The 7,749-nt window shown below is 41.2% G+C and overlaps 1 long non-coding RNA gene across 1 annotated transcript in view; it reads right to left on the bottom strand.

Annotated features, from left to right (window-relative positions):
* LOC109323748 overlaps window positions 1-7,749 on the bottom strand; it is an 89,664-nt gene that overhangs the window by 45,287 nt on the left and 36,628 nt on the right. The gene's annotated exons all lie outside the window — the stretch shown is intronic.

Here is a 7,749-nt window from a genome sequence, read left to right as displayed (position 1 = left end):
CAGCCAGCAGTTTTCTCCCCGCAGCGCACCTGCCCTGCTAACATTTCTCTTCAGTTGGAAAAGGGAATACAGAACCAAAGACCAGGTGACATTTATATTTAGTAAGAAGTTTATTTCATGGATTTTGTGAACATTGCCTGATTTCACAAATAATACCGGATTTCACGATTTCCACAAAATCCATGAAATTGCAAATTGAGTAGGCCCTTACTTATGGGATGCAGGCTTCACAACAGCTCTTTTTCGACCTTCCATCTTTTATTACTGGCCGAATAGCACAAGATTTTTGCCTAGGTCCTCTTTATATTAGCTTTATTGGCTCAGTGTGACAGGCTTATGAACACCGTACCAGCCAATGGGCATACCCTGGTCCTTCAGCCATGTCACAACTGGGGTCTATTCATCTGCCACAACTTGCTGTTTACACTGGGTTTTACCCCTGGAGGTGGTAAGCAGTGGTTCCCATTGGGCCAGGATGACTATTAGCACATCTTCTGTGGCGCTCCACTTTCCCTACACCCTACCCCTTTCCACTTAGTTGTTTATGATCAGCCTGGATGAACTTTAGGTGCAGAGATGGGGCCTCCTCCTGCATTGGGGCCTGGTGAGGATGACAGCCACGGTGAGTCTTGCTGCTGTCCTGTATGCTCTGGAAATTGTGACACAACTGAACATCCAACTTAAATAGCTCAGATGGTGCAGAGGGCAGGACAATGGTGCCCCCATGCTGAGTACTTTCCTTATGCACATGGATGCTTTGGTGCTTGGCATACCTTTCACACACACACCTTGAGATCTGAGGTACCCCATGTGGGGCCATCTTTCTGGTCCACATTCTGCCCATCCTGCTGCCCAGGTATGGTAATGCTGTGAAGAAGCCTCATCATGCCTGAAAGACAGTTGTGGTGCTGCCAATCCCCCATCAGTGTGCTCTGGACCCACAGATGCTCTGATGTGCAGTGCCCAGGAGGGTACATGCTGAGTTTTCCCCTCAGTGGATGCCCACAGTGTCCACTGGATTACCCTCTCCCAGCCCCACCTAACCTAAATATTCTTGTGTACCCTGCTGTACTGGAGAGTGGTGTTGAGTCTGGGATGAGTGGCTCTCCAGTCACATCAATTAAGCTTGCACTAGGTCAGGTCCCCAGGCCCACTGATGACCGAAGCTTCCTGGGTTTTCCGGAGGACAGCAACTGGCTTTCAGTTATGCACATGGATGCTTCAGTGGTGGGATGTGTGCGGGGTTGCTTCTGGATGTGTGGTGCCAGCCAGCTTGTCTGTAGACTGGCCATATGGATGCCAGTGCCATGGTGTGTAGGGCAGGAGCCTGTCACACTCAGGTCCTGAGCTAATATATGTAAAGCATATACAGTGCCTATACATGTGCTCCAACACATTCTAATTAGAACCCATCAGAGAAGACTTAATTAAGTAGACTAATTAAGCAGACTAATTAGAATGCTCCAACATGCTCCAACATTTTGTGTTTTCAGCATCCCACATTTCAAAATGGTGTTGAACAAGCTTTAGTTAAAGCACCTCCATGATCATTTTGAAATGTGGTGTGCTAAATACATGAGATACTGCAAACATTTTAATTAGAGTGGCTCTAATTAAAATGCCCCCCCCCCCCCACACACACATCCTGGAGCACATGTACCCATAGGATTTAGCTGCCCCATAGTGATTTCTATAATGATTTTGGACAGCTACTATACCTGCTCAGGTAAGCATATTTATGTTTTGTATGAAAAATTTTATGAGCATGTGAATGTCCATTGGGACACTGATACTATAGTGCTATGTATTCTCAAGATGCATAGGTTTAAACACAACTTCTTCTTGCTATTTCTGGGCTCACATAGACACCTTTCTGGTCCTGCTCTGTGCATATGCAGACTGGTTACATCAAAACTTCATCTTCCACAGTGCTGTTTCCTTTTCTTTGTAACTTAAAAAAAATGCTACCATTTGATGGGGGGGGCAGGTTGTTTGCCTACATATTTTATATGGAAATATCGATTCATCACTTTATCTAGAATATATTATGTTTCTAATGCAATGAAAAAAATAAAATTGGTCTTTGCAAATCACCATGCACAGGAGGAATAGTTATTAGAGTTTATGGCTATTGGCTTTGTAGATCAGCTTGGAGCTATTATCTTGTATCCCTTTGAAATCAGATTTCTAAGGCAAAAATATGCTTTTATAAAGCTGATAGCTGATCTGTTCTCTCATCCACACCCATGCTTAGCTTAGTAATGGCAGCAGAAGCTACTGCACATATGTTGTCTCAAACTCCACTTATTCCTGTTACTGAAGATGCAAGAGTTTATTTGTGTGAGACAAAGCTTTGAAGACATAGCCCTGGGCCCCAAACTTCAGAAACATGATCTACAGTACTGCATATCCTTGTTAGTTCATTACAGTGCTTTTCATTTCCATCCCTCTGCCCAGGAAGAAGCAATGCTTCCACCATTCCTGCAAACAGAGAAGCACTTCTGGGGAAATGTGGGGAGAGTATCCAGTATATGGATTTTTGTACCACCCTTAGAAACACAGTATCTGAACACTTTCCTAGGATGCATTAAGCAATGAAGCTAACATCTCATTCTCTGTGGTTCAGTCTTTTATCCCTTCCTCTCCTGAAGGGGAGAACTGTGAGTCCAGTGGAGTGGGTTTGTTCAATGTATTTGCAATGTAAATCATCAATGTACATGTTCTTATGTTTGTGATTGAGAAGACAGGCCAAAGAAGTGTCGCTTGCATTTGAATGTGAAAGTGGTGAGAACAATGATGATCCTTAGATCCTATGGCAGTTTAGTCCAGCTTTTCTTCTCCAGATTTTCGTCCATGGCATAAGGAGGTGACAGATCATTAGCTTGTATGTTCTGAAAATGGGGGAGGGAGGGATCCACACCAGTTTGTACTGTCTTTCCCTCAGCTTGTATCTCTAAATTGATTCTGAAAGACTTAGTTCTTCCAGATTTTGTTAAGCTTGTCTGTTGTTTTCCATACAACTAACACTCCTAATATGACCATGTCTTTAAATATGGTGTTTTTTCTTTAGATCTTATATTCTCCTTCTTTTTGTTCTTATTAATTTTCTACTGAAAATTCCTTTTTTAGTTTTAAAATAATCAATTATCCTTTGACCTCAGGTCATTCTTTACCTGATTCCTCTTTAGAAAATATCTAAGCTACCTGTTTGAACCATTTGTCTTTTCAGCTTTCTAGATATGTTCCTTCTACCCTCCTCTCACTTACTATCACTTAATCATCAAGTACATTTTTCTCTTCTAATGAGCAAACATTATCTCCTCTGGAAGGTATTTTTTTCCATGAATGAAATGAAGTCCTCAATTGATATTGTTCATGAAATCGGTAGACTGATGAGCAAAAATTACCCTAATTGGAATGTATCATCCTAACTGAGGATTGTATTTAATGTTTAAATGTATGTTGTACTAAGACTGAAAAAAAACTTTTCCCCATTTTCTTCTGCTTTTTTTTTATTTTACTAGTTTTATATCTGCAAGTGTCACGGAAAACCAATAAAAAAGCCCTGCTTTCAGCAGCGGTAGTAAACCTTTGCTGAACTAAATCACTATAATAACTTGGTAGCTCACCAAAAAGAATCCTAAAATATTAGCCAATTTACAATATTACTGAAAATGTTAATGCATTGCAAACAGAGTATAACCAAGCAGACAAAGTTGCTGTATGCTTGTCCTCCTTTAGCATCGTAAGTAGGAGGCGATCTAAAAATCTTTGGCACAACTCAGACACTTTTTTCTTTCTTACATAATTCTGAAGACTCCCAACTTTTACAGGGTTGAGTGTAAAAAGTTGAGGGAAAAAATACAGAATACAGATCCAGGCTCTGATCTTATAGTGCTTCACATTTATCTGGATTTTATCTAGTGCAACTTATTTAATTTATATTTGACCTTTCATAGAACCCATCATTTTGGTAGGAAGTAGTAAAATGTCAAGGTAGCTTGGACCGGCAATGTTTTAATCATAGAATCATAGGGTTGAAAGAGGTTTAACTGTTTATCTTGTCCAGCCCTCTCCATGAATACAGGTTGTGGTAGTCCTGTGTAATACTGAGTTTTTTGTTTGTTTGCTTTTTAGGCTAGGTAGAGACATTCAGAAAGCCTGAGGCAGAATCAATCTAAGTTATGCAGTTTTCTGTAAGTGGCATAGTTTAGATCTGTAGTGAACAAAACACACATTCACCCTTTGGGGGAAGGCAAATCTTAGACTGGGTTCCACCATTTTTAAACCAGTCTGTGGGTGTATCTATACATTCATTAATTCACTTTTGCTAATGTGCATTAAATTTAATATCTCCATTATGAGGTACTAAAAAAGGGCCACTTACATGCAGAGAGGCTGCTTTGACATGCTGTAATTCCAGCACATCACAGCAGAATCAATTAAGTGAGCCTGCTTAATTAATTGAGCCTGCTGGGGCATGGAAATTATTGCACTCCATCAGACTGCAGTGTCACGTTTATTAGTGTCTCTGTGCTTAAAAATGGTGTCAGCGTGCTTTAAACTAAAACTCATTTGACTTTTAATTAGTGTGGCTCTTAAAGCTGTAGTAATTTAAGAGTCTTCCTTCCCTCCCCACCTATAAACACCCAGGCACATGATTTTTTTGATGCTTTAACACGCATTAAAATAGGCTTTATAGCACACATGTAGATGCACCCTGTGTGTGCCAAATTTCAGTTCTGTTATGGGTATAGACCAGTTTCCAATCACTTATAACAGTAAAACTGTAATGTCTGTAGCTGGCCCCAGTGTCTTACTGATCTTGAGAGAATATCTGATAAATGCAGTGTTCTCAACTTTGATTCTATGCAGAATTCTCCATAATATGTCACAGTGCCATGTGCTTCCCCAGAGATTTAATTTTACATTTAAATCACAAAATTCACTGGAAAACATATAAAATGATTCATCTTGACAGCATGTTATAGTAGGCATCTAGAAAGACTAATGTGAATAGGTCTGGATTATTTTTGGTGTTTGTGCTCTTTCTCAAAGTATCAGTAGTTTTGGGCTTTTCCATTTTAATCCAGCCAGACCTAGTTTGGGCAATTTTGTAACTGGTTCATAGATGACATTTATCTCTAAATGCTTTGAAGTACACATCTCATATTTAATGTGTTTTGTCTAGCATGTTTATCTTAGGCCTGATAACTAATAGGTGTTTTAATGTTGCAGAGAAATGTTATTGTCCATCAAGTGGAGTTTAGACAATATTTTCTTTGATCTCTGCCTGGACAAATAAAATTTATTAGAGTTTCATTTCCCATAGCAAGGGAAAGGAATGTTTGACATTTATGGAAGATTCCTTTACCCCTTGTGGAGGTTTGACATAATTAAGTTTAGTCCTGGTTACTGCTTGGGAAACTACACATAATAAAGGCCTAAAATTTCTCGTGGTAAAATATAGTCTCCTCCTTTATGAAACAGCTAATGACTTACCTGATTGGAGAGCTAAGTCAAGTTCACAGTTCTTTGTGTGCTCAGCACAGACTCAATTTTACTTTTAAGATGCTGTCTGGCCTTGCAGAGAAAAATGTCCCTTCAAAGTCCCCTCTGCACAAATGGTGCAGGCCTATTAGAGTACAGCATGTCTCCTGGTATGTGAAAATTCTACACTGTAGAGGAAAGGGAATACAGGGATAAGGCCATGGCCTCATCTCCTGCTGTCTTTGGGGAAATAGGCTTGATATCTAGGGCTAAATATTTAAGTGTTTAGGTATGTACCAGAGCTGTGAAAAGCTTTGGTCACTGATTCAATTTGGCGGAGATTTGGCCCAATTCGGCGGCCGAATCTCTGAATCTGAATTGAATCAGGACACCCTTTAATGTCTCTGAATCAAATTGGAACCCTCCGAATGGATTCAGAGAGATTCAATGATTCAGACATAGGTACAGCTTCAAATGTTTTTTCTACCTATCTCAAGGTACCATGTGGCTCATGAATGCTGAGATGGTGGAGCAGATGGGGCGTCCTTTGGAGTGTGGGAGGGTCCCCAGCTCACTTGGCAATGGACCCAGAAGTGGACAACAAGCACTTCTGATCCACTTCTGGGTCCTCTGCAGAGCACGCTGGAAACCCCACCTGCTCCCAGCTCGGCGACTGGTGCCTCCTGGGTCTGGCACCTGGGGTCCCCCTGCAGTCAGTCACTGAGCTGGGGGAGCATCGGGCGGGGGGGTCCGCTGCTCAGCATGCAGGGAGCCCCCCTTGCTCCTGTGGGATACTCTGTCTGCCCCACCATCTTAGCATTCATGAGCTGTGCCTGGTACCTCGAGGTATGTAGAAAAAATACTTAAAGCTGTGTCTATGGCTGAATCAGCATCAAATCTTCAGATATGGATTTGGCCAAATCAAATTGGGATGGTGATCTGAATCAATTAATCGAATCACTGTCCCCCAATTCAGGCCAAATCCGAATCCAAATTTGAGTCAATTATGGCCTGTTTCGCACACCCCTAGTATGTACCTCTTTGTAAGCCATATAGTTAGCCAAAATTCAGGATTCTGTTTATTTATTTATTTTATTAGGAAGAGAACTTGAGGAGAGCCAGTTATATTTTTTGTGTAAATCTGTTTCTTTATATTAACTGTGCAAAGTGCAACCTTCATTTTTCCTAGGCACAGCTGGAATTAAATGGAGATAAGTTCTTTGCTCACTGTTTCAAACCTTTTTCAGCTAGACAAGTGGTTCTCAACCCACAGCTCATGGGCTGCATGTGTCCCATTCAGCACATCCTGTTAAGAAAACTAAAAACATTTGCAAGTGTAGAAATGAGAAGTATTACAGATCGGATAACAGCTACAAAACATTTTTTTTAAATGGATACACAGGAAGTAAATTGTATGAGTATGGCCCACATAACATGTTGAGGGCTGCAAGTGTGGCAAATAGGTTCAGAACCACTGAGCTATACCATGACCCAAAAGCTCTCTTTCTCCTTTTTTTCTCCGGGTGAAGTTATTCTGGTGTGGCCACATCTGGAGTACTGTGTTCAGTTTTGGGCAGGCACCCCAGTGCAGAAAGGATATGGACAAATTGAGAGAGTCCAGAGGAGAGTGACAAAAACGGTAAGGGGCTGGGTCACATGACTTATGAGGAAAGGCTGAGGGAACTGGGTTTATTTAGTCTAGACAAGAAGAGACTGAGTGGGGACTTAATAGTAGCCTTCAATTACCAGAAGGGAGGGTTGATAAAGGATGCAGTTAAACTGTTCTCAGTGGTGGCAAATAACAGAACAAGGAACAATGATTTCAAGGTACAGCATGGGAAGTTTAGGTTGGATATTAGGAAGAATTTTCTCACTAGGAAGGCAGTAAAATACTGGAACAGGTTACACAGCAAGGTGGTGGTGGAAACTCCATCCTTGGAGGTTTTCAAAACCCAGATAGACAAAGCTTGGGCTGGAATGATCTAGTTGGGGATGGTTCTGCTTTGACCAGGGGGTTAAACTAGATGACCTCCTGAGGTGCCTTCCAACCTTAACTTTCTATGATTCTATGATCACACCTTGACTTCTTGCTCCCTCTCTGTAGCTGTAGCTATATTAGCTTTTCCTGCTTCTCTTTTCCACATGTGCATGCACATACATGCACATGCATCCTAAAACATTATCAAATCAAATTCCATCACTCACATTGTTCAAGGTTCTGAGTGGTCATATGTGGCTTTGTTTTGGGCAATGACACGT

The sequence above is a fragment of the Crocodylus porosus genome, unplaced genomic scaffold (assembly GCF_001723895.1).
Source record: "Crocodylus porosus isolate Cpor-Errol unplaced genomic scaffold, CroPor_comp1, whole genome shotgun sequence".
In the NCBI taxonomy this organism is placed as follows: domain Eukaryota; kingdom Metazoa; phylum Chordata; order Crocodylia; family Crocodylidae; genus Crocodylus; species Crocodylus porosus.
The sequence above is the reverse complement of the archived record's forward strand: the minus strand, read 5'-3'. Positions and strand labels throughout refer to the sequence as shown.